The 16,640-nt window shown below is 39.1% G+C and overlaps 1 pseudogene; it reads right to left on the bottom strand.

Moving 5' to 3' along the window:
* Positions 1-2,918: 2,918 nt before the first annotated feature.
* LOC128661809 (uncharacterized) lies at positions 2,919-3,037 on the bottom strand (annotated as a pseudogene).
* Positions 3,038-16,640: the final 13,603 nt, after the last annotated feature.

Raw genomic sequence — 16,640 nt, 5'->3', positions numbered from 1 at the left:
ACTTTAATTGTTAACAGCACTTTTTTCCAATAGTGTATATTGATTAATTGGTTTACATTTCATACTAATATTTTTAAGCACTGTATAGTGAAGAACACTCCTCTAAAGGAGGAGGGTGAACCCCAACTTTCATCAGTAAGGGGTAGTATTTAAAGAGACATTAATTATTTTTTATATACACAAACTAAGGGCCAGAATATGAGTGGAGCGCAAATGTTTGTGCCTGAGCAATTTACGCTCAAATGATTACCGCATCCTTTTATATATATATATATATATATATATATATATATATATATATGTGTGTGTGTGTGTGTGTACATATGTATTGATGTATTTATATGTGTATATATGTATTTTCAAAGATATATACACATATAAATACACACACACATATCTATCTATCTATCTATCTATCTATCTATCTATCTATCTATCTATATATATACACACCGTATGTGCATTGCGGTTAATTAGATGAAAACATGAAAAAACATAATTTATGCTTATCTGATAAATGTATTTATTTCCGGATATGGTGAGTCCACGGAATCATCAATTACTAGTGGGAATATTACTCCTGGCCAGCAGGAGGAGGCAAAAAGCACCACAGCAAAGCTGCTATATATGTCACTTCCCTTACCCATAACCTCCAGTCATTTAGCCGAAGGGAAAATGGAAAAAGAAGATAACACAAAGGTGTAGAGGTGCCTGAGGTTTAAGTTAAAAATAACCGTCTTAAAATAAAGGATGGGCCGTGGACTCACCATATCCGGAAATAAATACATTTATCAGGTAAGCATAAATTATGTTTTCTTTCCTAAGATATGGTGAGTCCACGGAATCATCAATTACTAGTGGGAACCAATACCCAAGCTAGAGGACACAGATGATTAGTGAGGGACAAGAGAGGTAACCTAAACAGAAGGCACCACTGCATGAAGAACCTTTCTCCCAAAAGAAACCTCAGCTGAGCCAAAAATATAAAATTTGGAAAAAGTATGCAGAGAGGACAAAGTTGCAGCCTTGCAAATCTGTTCTACAGAAACTTCCTTCTTGAAAACCAAAGAAGAAGGGACAGCCCTAGTGAAATGAGCTGAAATGCTCTCAGGAGGCTGCTGTCCAGCAGTCTCATAAATCAAACGCATTATACTACTCAACCAAAGAGAAAGAGAAGTAGCTGAAGTTCTCTGACCTTTATGTTTCCCAGAGAAACAAACAGCAAACTGGCAACAATCCTTAGTCGCGTGTAGATAGAAAATAAAAGCACGCAAAGTTGTGCAACAAATGCTTATGAGAAGAAAGATAAGGACACAGAGCAGGAACAACCATTTTTCTGATTAATATATCCGAAACCACTTAGGAAGAAAACCTAACTAATACGAATAACCGCCTTAACTGCATGAAAGATAAGATAAGGCGAATCACACTGCAAAAGTGAGAGCTCCGAGACTCTCCAAGCAGAAAAGATAGCAATGAGAAACAAAACCTTCCAAAATAACAACTTAATATCTATGGAAAGTAAAGGCTCAAACAGAGCCTACTGCAAAACTTAAAGAACAAGGGCAAAACCCTAAGGGGGAGCACCGACTTAAACACGGCCTGATGTAGACCAGTGCCTGACAAAAAGATTGCACATCTGGCATGTCCACCAGATGCTTATGTAGCAAAAAAGACAATGCAGAAAACTGACCCTTCAGGGTACTGACTGACAAACCCTTCTCCAGACCACCCTGGAGAAAGGATAAAAAATTCAGAAAACCCCCTGCTTAGACAAAACTAAGCGTCCAATCTTCAAGCAGTCAGCTTCAGAGATTTAGATGAAGGAAAAGACCAAGAATCAGAAGTCCTTCCTCAGAGGTAGTCTCCAAGTTGGAGAGACATTTCCACTTGGTCTGCATACCAGATCCTGCGAGGCCACGCAGGGACTAATAAAATCATTGCCGCTCTCATCTGAAAATACGAGTAATGACTTGTGGAAAGAGAACAGAGGAAAAAGGTATGCAAGACTGAAATCCAAGAAAAACGTCAGAACATCTTTTAAGACGGTCTGCAGATCATATGACCATAAACCATACCTTCGAAACTTGGCGTTCTGTTGAAACGCCCACAAAAGCCAACTCCTGAAACCCCCCATGTGAGGGTCTACCTAGAGAACACTTCCGGATGGAAATGCTCACTCCCCGGGATGAATTATCAGTCTGTTTAGAAGTCCGACTCCCAATTGTCCACCCCTGGAAAGTGGATGACCGACAGCAAATGTGAGATTCCTCCCACTGAACAATCCAAGTCACCTCCTACATGGCGAAGGAACCCCTAGTTCCTCCCTAATGGTTGATATAAACCCTAGAGGTGATATTGTTCGACTGGAACCAAGCTACGGATGACTGAGGTCAAGCCATCAGAGCATTGCGAATTGCTCTCAACTCCAAGATGTTTAAAGAGGAGAGCAGACATTTCCGAGTCCATAAACCTTAAAGACCCAGACAGGTTACCAGCCCAGCAGGTTGGCATCCGTGTTCACATCACCCAGGAATATCTCCAGAAGCACACGCCCGGAGATAGATACTCCTGAAAAAATACTACGGAAGAAAGTGTCTTGTCATCTGATCTAAATCTATCCTTTAAGACAGATCCAAAAATTCCCCATGTCATGGAAATAACAAAAGGAATGATGTCCATGGAATTCCATCAGACCAATTACCTCCATACACAGGGTCACAGAAAAGGGAAGAAATATCAACGGCAGCTAAATCCAAGCTCCCAACCTCCTGGTTGCAAGATGGCTAAGCTATTCACCGGCCACTAAAACTTACTGTTGGCCGAAAAGAAGACTGCAGAGTTGGGAAAAGGAATAAATCCTTGATTTTCTGACCTCTGAAAGACATCTCCTAGATAAAGAATCAAATAAAGGTCCAAGCATACCGCACTTGGTGTTCCCAGGCGGTCTCCCATCCAGGTACTGACCAGACCTGACCCTGCATAACTTCCGAGATCAAACAAAATCGGGTGCATTCAGGGTATTGTGGTGGTAGTCCCAAATAAATTACCCTTGTGGATAGAACAAGGGAACTCTTCTCCAGATTCATTTCCGATTCCCGGAAAAGAAGATTGGACAAGATCTCTTAAAAGAGAGTTAGCTCGAAGTCAGGATGATACCTGAACTACAGTATATATTGCCCAGAAAAACACACTTGCAATATCCCAAGACCTAAAGGTCTGACTGGGATGGCGCAAACTAAGAAAACTAGAGAATATTCTGATTAAGGAAACAATAAATCTCTCAAGTTTAAGTTCATTATGAACAGGCCCACTAGAATCAAAGGAGAAAGGATACTACATTGAAGGACAGAATCTGAAATATATGAGGTTAATACCTATATCCAGTTCCCAAACTGGGACTGGAACTGTCACTCCCAGAGATGAAGACCCTGAATCCAGTTCAAGGAATGCCTCTCATCCTACTTGGATTGCAGATACTCTAGAAAGAGAAATCTGCCCCTGGGAGGAAAACTTATACTGGACTTGAAAAGGCATTACCCAAACAAAGTCTCATCCTTAAAAGGAGACACTAGAAGCATGTATTTGGAGGAAACAGAAATAATTGAATCTGCAACTGCAGAGCTATAAAGCCTAGGCTGTACCACTAAACCACAGGTAGGCTTCTCAGCTGACCATAGATTTCAGCCACAATGCCCGGCGGCTAGTACAGCAAGTCTAATAAGACAAGACATTGCTCTAAATGAACAATTAAACCTCCAGCTTCTTACCTATGCCAGAAAGAAAACTAGATTATCTCCGCAGAGATCTAAGTTCTCTGATTAAAAGTAGAAAGTTCCCTTCTACTAAAGACACTGTGCATTTCAAAAGAGAAAGCGACAGGAAATCCTAAAAAGGACGTAAGACAGGGAGAAATATCCCCAGATTCTCTATAACAGCACGTCTAGAACCCTTCCAGAGAGGAAAGAAAAATAAAGAATTGATAAAGTTCACAAAACTCCAAAGGAAAGAAAACGATAGGGATCGGTGTCATCCAGTCAGCCAAGACTTCCTGACAATATAAGAGGCTTTGAAGCAAACAACTGAAGGATACCACTTCAGTAACAAATGAAGGAATTATACTGTCCAGATCTAAGATTTCAGCCTCAGAAACTACCGGTGAATCCTCCTCACTAACTTGGAAGAAGACAAACCTGTGTAGCAGCATGTGGAGCAGAAACCCTCTTACCTGATACTTAAAATGTCCTCTTGCCTTTTCCCTGAAGTAAAGGAAAATAGACCAAGCCACAGATACAACAGAAGATACCTGAGCTTGCAGCTTCTGTAAGCAAATACACTCCTCCAGGTGATTGAGAGGAACGACAGGGCACTGCATGTGACACCATATAGGCTTGGGACATAAAAGGAGAAAGCTGTGGCAGAGTCTTAACAGCAACATCCTTGGGAGACATGAAGTTCAAACCAATCTGTACATTTAATAGCATTTGCAAAATCAGAGGTACAGATGCACCCGACGAATCTTCATCCTCAGACTTCTGAGAGGAAATACTTTGATTATTCACTTCAGGATCAGAAACCTTACTTACTATTTCTTTAAATTTCTTTTTGCGTTTTCCCTGCAGCATGGAAAAAGCAGACAGCGCCTCAGATACTGCAGAAGATACCTGGACAGCAATATCTTGCAAATTAACTCCAGGCGGAGCATGAGAGGAAACGCAGGGCACTGCCTGTGCAGATTAATAGGATTGGGACGCTTGAGGAGAAAGCTGCGGCACATCTGAAACAGGAGGCTCCTGAACAGCATCTGCCTTAGCTAATGATGGCTCAGGGTCAAAAAGTAAATTTCTATAAGCTAAACTTCTTTCAATACATGAACAAAAAGGTACTGGGGGTTCCACCTGGGCATCAACACGTAAGCTACAGGTAACATCCTGCACAGCCTCCTGATCCATAATACAAAAAGAAGCAAATAATAATAATAAAAAACTAACTTTTTTTTTTATCTTTTAACAAGGATATAATACGGAACCGAAAAAACTTTCTTAAATAAATGTTCCCTTTAAATTTACCAAATCAAGAAAACATACCCCAGGCAACACTCTACACCTCAGCAGAATTACTGAGGTGCCCTACCTGTCCTGCAACCCGCAGCAAACTGAGGAAAAAAACAATCCCGTTTACAATCCGGATTTCCAGAGAAGCAAAAACAGCAAGAAGCCTTCTAAACAGCAGAGCCATCTCAAATATGGGCACCTCACTCTTACAGGAAGTGAAAAAAAGCGCCAAAAACCCCTCTGACATCACAAAATCAGAACCTCCCTACAGCTGACAAAAAAAGCCTTTTTTTTAAAAAAAAACAAACAATTTTCTTGAAAAACTCACTATATCTTAGGAAAGAAAACATATTTATGCAATATTTAATAAAGTTTTTAACTGTGTATTTAATGTAAATATTTCACATTTGAATGTTATTCACATAGCAGAATATGTTTTATTTATTTATAAAGATATTCCTATATACAGTATCCCACAAAAGAGAGTACATCCCTAACATTATTGTAAATATTTTATATCTTTTCATATGACAACACTGAAGAAATGACACTTTGCTACAATGTAAAGTAGTTAGTGTACAGTCTGTATAACAGTGTAAATTTGCTGTCCCCTCAAAATAATTCAACACACAGCCATTAATGTCTAAACCGTTGGCAACAAAAGTGAGTACACCCCTAAGTGGAAATGTCCAAATTGAGCCCAAAGTGTCAATATTTTGTGTGGCCACCATTGTTTTCCAGCACTGCCTTAACCCTCTTGGGCATGGAGTTCACCAGAGCTTCACAGGTTGCCACTGGAGTCCTCTTCCACTCCTACATGACGACATCACGGAGCTGGTGGATGTTAGAGACCTTGCGTTCCCCCCACCTTCCGTTTGAGGATGCCCCACAGATGCTCAATAGGGTTTAGGTGTGGAGACATAATTGGCCAGTCCATCACCTTTACTCTCAGCTTCTTTAGCAAAGAAGTGGTTGTCTTAGAGGTTCTCTGCTTCAGTATCTCACAGTACATGTTGGCATTCATGGTTCCCTCAATGAACTGTAGCTCCCCAGTGCCGGCAGCACTCATCCATGCCCAGACCATGACACTCCCACCACCATGCTTGACACACTTGTCTTTGTACTCCTCACCTGGTTGCTGCCACACACGCCTGACACTATCTCAACCAAATAATTTTATCTTGGTCTCATCGGACCACAGGACATGGTTCCAGTAATCCATGCCCTTAGTCTGCTTGTCTTCAGCAAACTGTTTGCAGGCTTTCTTGTGCATCATCTTTAGAAGAGGCTTCCTTCTGGGATGACAACCATGCAGACCAATTTGATGCAGTGTGCGGTGTATGGTCTGAGCACTGACAGGCTGACCCCCCACCCCTTCAAGCTCTGCAGCAATGCTGGCAGCACTCATACATCTATTTCCCAAAGACAACCTCTGGATATGATGCTGAGCACGTGAACTCAACTTCTTTTGTCAACCATGGCGAGGCCTGTCCTGAATGGAACCTGTCCTGTGAAACCGCTGTATGGTCTTGCCCAACGTGCTGCAGCTCAGTTTCAGGGTCTTGGCAATCTTCTTATAGCCTAGGCCATCTTTATGTAGAGCAACAATTATTTTTTTCAGATCCTTAGAGAGTTCTTTCCCATGGGGTGCCATGTTGAACTTCCAGTGACCAGTCAGAGAGTGTGAGAGCAATAACACCAACTTTTTACACACCTGCTCCCCATTCACACCTGAGACCTTGTAACACTAAAGAGTCACATGACACCGGGGAGGGAAAATGGCTAATTGGGCCCAATTTGGACATTTCCACTTAGGGGTGTACTCACTTTTGTTGCCAACAATTTAGACATTAATGGCTGTGTGTTGAGTTATTTTGAGGGGACAGCAAATTTACACTGTTATAAATGGCTGTACACTCACTTCCTTACATTGTAGCAAAGTGTCATTTCTTCAGTGTTGTCACATGAAAAGATATAATAAAATATTTACAAAAATGTGAGGGGTGTACTCACTTTTGTGGGATACTGTATATATGTATATATCTATTTCTATATAAAATCATGTGTGTGTATATATATATATATATATATATATATATATATATATAAATAACAAAACAAGGCACTCTCCGTTACCAACTTAACGTGAAGTTTACCAAGTGAACGTTTTTGGGGTATCCCCCGTCCTCAGACTTACAAACAACCACAGATGATCAAACATTTATGTGTTACCTGCACCAGTATAGCCGGACATGGCAGCGTCCTCATCGCGCAACTGCGCATGAGCGTGAGATCGTACAGTAGCCCTGGCTGTAAAAAATAAGTGAAAAAACAAAATGCAAACTTAAAAAGGCTCGGCAATCCTACAGCGCTTACACTGTCTAAAAACTAGTCTTATTTATAAAGAGGAAGAGTAATATTAGCTAGAAGGATTAGTGCTCGGCAGTCAGACTACATAACAATGGTCACCTTATTCTTAACAGTACGCTATCAGGGGCATAACCCTATAACCCTATATATATATATATAGCTGATTGTTTTATATTTAAAGTATAAGATATACAACGGCTGTGGACTATTACCAGTAGTGGACATCAACTGAATGAAAAATATTGTACATATACTGCCTGTTACAGTGATAGAACTAGAGTGTGAAGGAAAACTGCAGATCTGGTATGCCCTAAGTACCGATGGACCCTGGTTGTTTAGATGTTGTATATATTTATTTAGATGAAACATTGCATATCCAAATGTACATTGAGCCCTTATATATACGTATACCCTTATACATTATAGGGTTATGCCCATGATAGTGTACCACATTTGCATATACATGTACCAACAGACAAGACAGATCATTATAGTCTGTTAGTGGTAATATATTATGTTAGTGGTAATATGTCTAACATTAGCTGACCGCCTTCTGTCCAAAATGGGATGCAGGAGCCATAGTAGAACAGTATTACATCATGAACATATATGTCTGGGTGACATGACAGATGTTAAGAATAAGGTGACCATCGTTACGTAGTCTGACGGCTGAGCACTAACCCTTCTAGCTAATATTACTCTTCCTATTTACAAATAAGACTAGTTTTTAGACAGTGTAAGCGCTGTAGGATTGCCGAGCCTTTTTAAGTTTGCATTTTGTTTTTTTTACTTATTTTTTACAGCCAGGGCTACTGTATGATCTCACGCGCATGCGCAGTTGCGTGATAAGGATGCTGCCATGTCCGGCTATACTGGTGCAGGTAACACATAAATGTTTATTAGTTTGTTTGTAAGTCTCAGGACAGGGGAGACCCAGAAAACGTTCACTTAGTAAATGTCATGTTGAGTTGATAACAGAGAATGCCCTGTTTCGTTATTTTGTATGGGATTTGGTTGAGTGCACCCCGGATGATGACCGCTTCTTAAAGTGAGTGCTGGATCCACAGTAGATTTATCTATATCTATCTATCTATCTATCTATCTATCTATCTATCTATCTATCTATCTATCTATAAATAAAGTGTATTTATTTTTTGTACCAAAATACCATCAGATATATGTAGGAATATGTATTTCTGAATAATTAGAACATATTCTGTTATGTGCAGAATATTGGAATGTGAAATATTTATATTTTCATGTCGGGTTAGAGCACATGAGAATATGTGATCGGGTTTGCGTGAGAGTGGGGTGTTAGTTTACACTTTTTTTTCTCCATTGACTTTCATGGGGGAATACGTGAACACGCACGGGATCTTCTATGTGCAATTTTTTGCGATCATCATGTTAGCACACAAGTGAAAATAGTTTACTTTTAACTCATGATACAAGCGCAACCCGACAAGCGTAAAAAGCTTACTTCTTGCACAATTAACTCTCAAGTGGGAGAGTTAATTAGCACTCCACTTGTAATCTGGCCCTAAATATCTGCATTTGAGCAGTGCAGTGCAAAATATATAAATACAAAATAAATTATTTAAATTTGCACTGTTTTGCAGTCCAAGAACGCACCCAGTGAAAAAACTATGGTATGTTTATCTTCTCTTCTGTTGTGGACACTTAGGGAAATAAATAAATGAGCTTCTATACTTATAAACCAATCTTTGCATAGAATGTTGAGTCACTGTTCTGAACCCTGCTGCATACACTCCAGCCACTGTAATGGCACTGGGAAAAAAACATTTTACACAAGTAAATTACAGGAAAAGAAGACAAATACTAAAAGTACATTACAACTTTTTTTCCCCACTACACATAACTAAACAAATGTATGTGGAATCGTATTTTGAGTCTGGTGTCCCTTTTTATTTCTGTCTAAAGTGCTGTGAACAGAGACTGAGATTATTCTAAGGTTGTCAGAAGTTCCAATGCTATAGTTACTGAGTGACATTGGGTTACTATACACATGCATAAATGTCTATCTTTTATTTTGTTCATTCCAGAATATAGAAGATACGGAAACAGAAATAATCTTTTGCTGACTAAGAGCATTGGAATCTGTGTGTGTGGAGGCACAGCAGTTCCATGTCTGTTAGTAAACAGGTGAAAACTGAGATTCCTGGTAATTATCACAAGTAATACAAGTTGGTGTTTCAGAAAGTTAAAACAACTCTTCCTTTGGCAGAGTGTAAGATTTTCACTTGATAGACTGTTAATAGAAATAGTCAGAAGTCAGTGACACAACAGCAGCAGGGAAGGGGCTGGTTTTTTTGGACGGCTTTCAGAATGACTGCATTTTTACTGTAAGGCCTTAGTAACAATAGCTGTACTTATAGTGTCTCCGGGGGCTGACACATAGCTCACCAGCTAGCACTATGAAACTACTTCATGGCAGATTATATTACATCAAGAATGTAGGGTTGTCTTTCCTACTGAAACAGGAATTCAGCCGTTCGGATATATGCTGTTTAAATCTCATTAATGAACACATGACAAGGATACAACCCGATTCATGTGACTTTTATCCTTTCATAGCCAAGGGAAAATGTGTTTACTTTTACAGATGTTTCTATATAACACTTTCCTGTTTAGTTTAACCCTGAGGATGCATTTGCTAAGCTATGAGGATGCGGTACTCGCCACAGATCAGATAGGGACAATGTTATCCTCTCCTTAGTCAAGAAGGGAATGTGAGAACAAAGTTAATCTAATATTTTGAGAGAGGAAACTGAATTCCCATTTTATGTCAGCTCTGTTAACCAGCCGTTTTCTACTTTTGTTTTTAACATTAAGGCATAATTATTAGCAAGCTCTCTATTTTAGCTAGGCGACATTTTTAATTTTAATTATTAGTTTATAGTTTTTTTTTTTTTTAAAACCCATTAGTTTTATAAATTCATATAACTTTCCTTAGTATGTGTAGTAATTACTGGTAGATAGACTTACATTTCTTTTTTGTATAATTATGCATATTCAGATTTTAATACGAGAAATGTACCCCGCCCCAGATCATACACATATTCATAGAGAGACTCCTGATTTGTATAACAAACATTTAAAATAAGGGGCCAGATTACAAATGTGCACTGGTATTACAAGTGAGATGCAATGTGAATGCGACTTCGCGTTTGCATTGCACGGAAGCATTGCGCTCATGAAAGCGTGCTTCCATAGTGTCCAATAAGAGCCGTGTTCTTATGCCGTGAGACATGGCATGAGAACTAGCAGAGCGAAGGGGGTAAGTTGTGCAGCAATGGGCAGCAAATTTAAATATATATGTATATAAATATATACATATATATGTATGTGTTTATACACATATTAACACATAAATATATACGTCTTTAAGCATATACATATATATTTACAGGGAACATACAGTTCCCATAGACCACAATGTAATGGCACTTTTCAGTGCGTTTTTTTTCCTTACACCCCACAACCACCAACTTTAGCCCCCAAAAACTGCCATGTGCAATATTTTTAAAATCAAATATGTTACAATTTATTATTTTTAAAAAGGCACTGCACAATTGTTTTTTGGGGCAGTGGGGGGGGGGGGGGATTAACCAGAGGTCTGACACGAGCTCATGGTAGCAATAACCAGCCACTTGTAATAGCTGGTAATTTATCGCACGCCGGCAAATGGGCAAATTTGACCCGTTTGATGGCACGCAATAAATTATGGCTCCACTTGTTATCTAGCTCAAGATGGTTTAGGTATTTCCAATATTGTTTGAAAATCTAGAGCTCTAAAGTTTAGAAAACTTACATACTACGTCATTCTTCACTAGGGGAAGTTTATATTTTAACCATACCTCATTCAAGCTGTTGTTTGTCCAATTTCCCTAATTGCTATCTTGATATACACAAGTGGGTTGGAGGTTTGTAAACAAATGGGCAAAATATAGGGGTTTAAAGACTTCAACCATGTTCCTGAGCACGCAGGAGGAAGAAGACACCTTTAACACATCATAGTGATCCTGATGGTGCCAGAAACCAGGTTCTCCCTTTCATGCCAATGTCTTCCCTTTCCAATGTCAGCTACATCATAATGCATAGAATGCTGAGTATCTAGCCTGCTTAGCACTCCCTACATACATATTCAGAGGCTTGCCTCTCACATTGCAGACGTACTCCGCAAAGAATGCACCATCTTTTCCACATAAATACATGCACAAATTATACAATGATATACAATGCGAAGACTGACACAACGTGCCATATTAGGAGTGCTGATTGGTAAGTATGCCCTGTGCACACATACCACAAACCACTGATATGTCCGCCCCTTTAAGTTTAGAACACCATTCCTTTTTTTGCAATAAATCTGAACACTAATCACACACAAAGAACCAACATTTAGGCATATCAGGCATCATAATGGCACAGCTGCAGGGGCAGAGAGCTTGCCTTAGACTTCCTTCAGTTGTGAGCAGGTCTGTTCTTTAATCACATTTTTAGAGAAAATAGTAACAATCTCAATCCCTGCTATAAGTATTGCTTAACATCTGCTCCCACTTTTGCTCAGCTAGCATTCTTCCCTCCCACTTAGCACATTGATATCCTGTGCAATGGATGCCGGCTAGCCCAGGAAGTTTACAGGTCTATGCAAGCACACAAGGAAACAGGGAGCTTTTTGTGCATTCTGCATGATGTGCTGAAGAAATCCCAAATTTGAGCCCCAGGCACTATGCCAACAGTACTCCTCTCACCATAAATAGGAATGTGAGATGTATTGTGTTCTACAATTTTGCAAGGAGTTAGGGGAAAGGTGGTAGGTATACAGGTGCTTTTTATGTTCTAAATTCCTACAGAAGATTTTTATAAGGGATGGATTTCACAGTACTTAAGCCCCTCTCGGAATATAACTCATTCTCATGGGCATTCTTATTATCAGTGTATGGATAGTCAGCACCATTATATTCGGTGGTGTGCTCATCAGGTTTTAGATAATCTTTATGCAGTACACGATTCCCATGTCAGTAAATGCACTCTAACTAATATGTGCTTATTATCAGTATATAGGTACTCATCATCACTCTACACAGCACTGTGTTCATTATCAGTGCATAGATACTGATTTTACATAACACAGTAAGTATGTGCATTCGTCTGCATAACGAGTAGACGAATGGACCCGGAACCGAAATGGTCAAGTAACCAAACTTTTCATTTTTATTAGTCGCATTAGTTTTGTTTTCGTTCTGCACTTTCAGCACCAAAAAAAAAGGTTAAAAAAAGGTGCAGAGAATACAGGAAAAGGGGAAGGGGCAAATCAGCTCAAATCACCCGCAGTTATGTACGTGGGTTCTTACCATTCATGTGTGCAACTTCTTCTGTCCAATCCTGACAGAGCATTAATAAATGATTGGTGTGAGGGCCAGTAAGTCAGGCATAAATGGCAAACAGAATTGTCCAATCCACAAGCCTAAGTAAACATCATCTATCTTTAAGCACTTTAACTTCAGCGTCTAAATAGTGAGGTTGTGTGTGCCTCAGTTCATGATGACAACATCAGGCTGGAGGTCGGCCTGGAAGTCAGATAAAATGTACGTGAAGTACACACAAGTTAGGGGAAAAAATTGAACAAGACTGTGGTTGCTGCAATACTGATGCACAATCCACAACGTTGTGCATTTCTCTTAAGTTCCCTACCTTCATCATTTTCAAAGTAGATCTCTCCTTTCTGTTTAAATTGGGCTTCTGAGAGATACTGCTCTTGCTAAAATAATTTCACAAGGTCTTTGTAAACAGATTTGTGAATTGAGTCTACAAGGATAACTTCAAACGTGTTTAACCCTTTGAGTGCTAAGCACTTTCCCACCTGGGTGCTAAGCTGATTTAATTTCTTTATATATAATATAATTTTAACTTTTTTTAGGCGATTACCTTTCCAATGGTGGGTCTTGGGGGTCGGTAGCTGCTTAGATGCCTGAGATACAGGCTTCTAAGCAGCATGCCCCCTTTTCCTATACTTTGTATTGACAAACTGTTAATAAAGTTGTGCTGTGATGTCATCACGTCATTGCGCGTGTCGTCACAGCGCAAAACGCGATGACCCGGCGATGCCTGTCACTCTACAGTCACGAACGTCGGGGTACGACCGTTTGGCACCCCCCAGATCTCCCTCAAGGTGGGAGAGTGCTAGTGACGGCTCTGAGCTGTCATTAGCACCAGAGTGGGAAACTCTGTGACGGCTCAAAGCTGTCATTAGCACTCAAAGGGTTAAGGAACAGATGTGAGGGAAGATAAGGAATGTGACAACTTTATTTCCTTTTATCCATACTACTTTCACTCCAATTGTCACTTTTCTTGGAGGTGTATTTATGAGGGTTTTGTACTATAACCTAGAGGTCTACTTCAGTAACTCTGCAGCTCTTGCCCATCCATGCTCTCTGGTGGACATATGATAATGCCAAATCCTTAGTGACCTGTTAGCTGTTGTTTTCAAAGGACTCTCTAGGCACATGTTTATTTGCCTTCCTTGGGGGTGTATTTTTTATGTTTGTGTACTACAAATAGAGACCTGTTTCAGTTACTCTGCTGCCACTTCAGTAACTCTAATACCTGCTGCCACCGCCTTTCTTGCTCCTGCCATTCCTGCTTTGTGGTGGTCATCATCAATGAAATTAATTTCCAAAATAATTGCAAACTGTTGGCCACTGTGTTCAAGAGACTCTAAGCATGTGGTTGTACTCCTTGGAGCTGTATTTTTGTTGTTTGTGTACCAGAGGCCTACCTAGTCCAGCAACTCTGCTGCCTGCACTTCCTGCTCTGTGGTGGTCATCATCCGTCAATTCCATATCCTTATGGAACTGCTGGCCTCTGTGCCCACTGGATTTCAGTCACATCTTTGTCCTCCTCCTCCTTTGGAGGTGTATTTATGAGGTTTATGTACTGTAAGGTATACCTATTTCAGTAAGTATGTTGCCTGTTGTTGCCTCTCCTGCTCTGTGTTGGTCATAATCAGTAAAAGTAAAAAATTGTAGCAAAACTGTTGGCCACTGTGTACAAGGGTCTCTAAGCACATGTTTTTCCTCCTCCCTTGGAGATGTATTTTTGTGGTTTGTGTAACAGAGGCCTATCAAGTTCAGTTTTGAATGAATTTAGTATTCAAATATTCGAAAGAACGGAATGTGTCCATGAATTAAATTCTGGCGACCCGAATTGGCTGAAAATTCAAAACCAAATTTTTTGCTTGTGCACAAGTCTATAACGCAGAGTACTCATCAGTGTTTACTCAGCATTATTAAATACTCAGTGTGTTCTTCAACGTTATCTAATTAGAATTCTTGAACAGTGCAGTATGGCCATATTGGTATATGTTTATTTCCAAAGTATGGATATTTGTCATCAAAATGCAGTGCTATGTTTAAATTATATGTGTGTGTGTATGTGCAATTGTATGCATATACACACTATATATCGGTCTATCCTTCTCTTTACCTACCTACCTATGAAATTCAAGAATTGATATATTAGGAATACAACTTTACCCATGCACTCTGAAAATAGGGGTGAAGGGGTACTTAAAACAAGCTATGTAAACTCTGGACCACCCCTTCTTAAAATTTCCCACCAGATCAAGGTTAGGTTACAATGCTACCCCCTAAGCTTACTGACTAGCTCTGCCACAAACTGACATGGCCTTCAAAAAACGTTTTTCCTTAGTTTTGGTTAAACAGCTGTAACCCAACTACATTTAAATTAAGGCTTTCTTGAAGGAAGATGTCTCTTCCTTCTTCACCTTCAAATTATATGTGCTTGACCACCACAAACCTTGCTTTCTAACCCAGCTTTCTATGACCTTACTGACATTCTAGACTACCTAGATCAAATGATACTCTACTATAACTTGGAATCTATCTCAGATCAGATAAGGATTAAACACAGTAACAATTAAAATACTGTAAATCAAATGCTTCCCTTTTTTATCTCTGTCTGTATACAATATTTAGAAAGTAAAAATCAACATTTTAGAACATCATCTCTCCCACACCCTACTGGGGTGTACTTTATTCTGCTGGTTGTATTTACATACAGCTAGATTACGAGTTTTGCGTTATGAGTGAAAAAGCATTGTTATGCTTCATAATGATGCTTTTCCCCTAACGCCGCTATTACAAGTCTTGTAGGTATAGGTGTACCGCTCACCTTTTTGGCTGTCACGCAACATCAGTACTGCACTTTTAAAAAAGTATTTTTTCAATGGGACTTTCATAGCGCCGGTATTACAAGTTTTGCTGTGAGGCCAAAAAGTGAGCGGTACACTTTATAGCCACAAGATTAGTACCGCCATCTAAAGTCAGTAGTTATGAGATTATATATATATATAATAAACCTATTAACCCCTAATCTGCCGTCCGCCCACACCGGCGCAATAATAAACCACTAAACCGCAAGCCCCCCACAACGAAATATACTAAAATAAACTATTAACCCCTAAACCTCTGGCCTCCCACATTACTACATAAATATATTAACCCCTAAACCTAACCCTAAATCTAACCCTAACACCCCCTAACTTAAATATAATTAAAATAAATCAAAATTAAACTTACAATTATTGCCTAAATAATTCCTATTTAAAACTAAATACTTAAAAATAAAATAAAACCTAAGCTAGCTACAAAATAAATAATAGTTAGTGTAGCTAGCTTAGGTTTTATTTTTATTTCACAGGTAAGTTTGTATTTATTTTAACTAGGTAGAATAGTTAGTAAATAGTTAATAACTATTTATTAACTACCTAGTTAAAATAAATACAAACTTACCTGTAAAATAAAACTTAACCTGCCTTACACTAAAGCAATGCTTTACATTTACATTACAATCAAATAAAATAAATTAAATTAATAAAATACAATTATCTAAATTACAAAAATAAATAAACACTAAATTACACAAAATAAAAAAAGAAACTATCAAAAATAAAAATGAATTACTCCTAATCTAATAGCCCTACCAAAATAAAAAAATCCCACCCAAAAAAAAAACAACCCCCTAACCTACACTAAACTGCCATTGGCCCTTAAAAGGGCCTTTTGCGGGGCATTGCCCCAAAGAAATCAGCTCTTTTACCTGTTAAAAAAAATACAAACACCCCCCCAACAGTAAACAGTAAAACCCGCCACCCAACCAAACCCCCCTAAT

This window comes from Bombina bombina, chromosome 5, assembly GCF_027579735.1.
Source record: "Bombina bombina isolate aBomBom1 chromosome 5, aBomBom1.pri, whole genome shotgun sequence".
In the NCBI taxonomy this organism is placed as follows: Eukaryota; Metazoa; Chordata; class Amphibia; order Anura; family Bombinatoridae; genus Bombina; species Bombina bombina.
The sequence above is the reverse complement of the archived record's forward strand: the minus strand, read 5'-3'. Positions and strand labels throughout refer to the sequence as shown.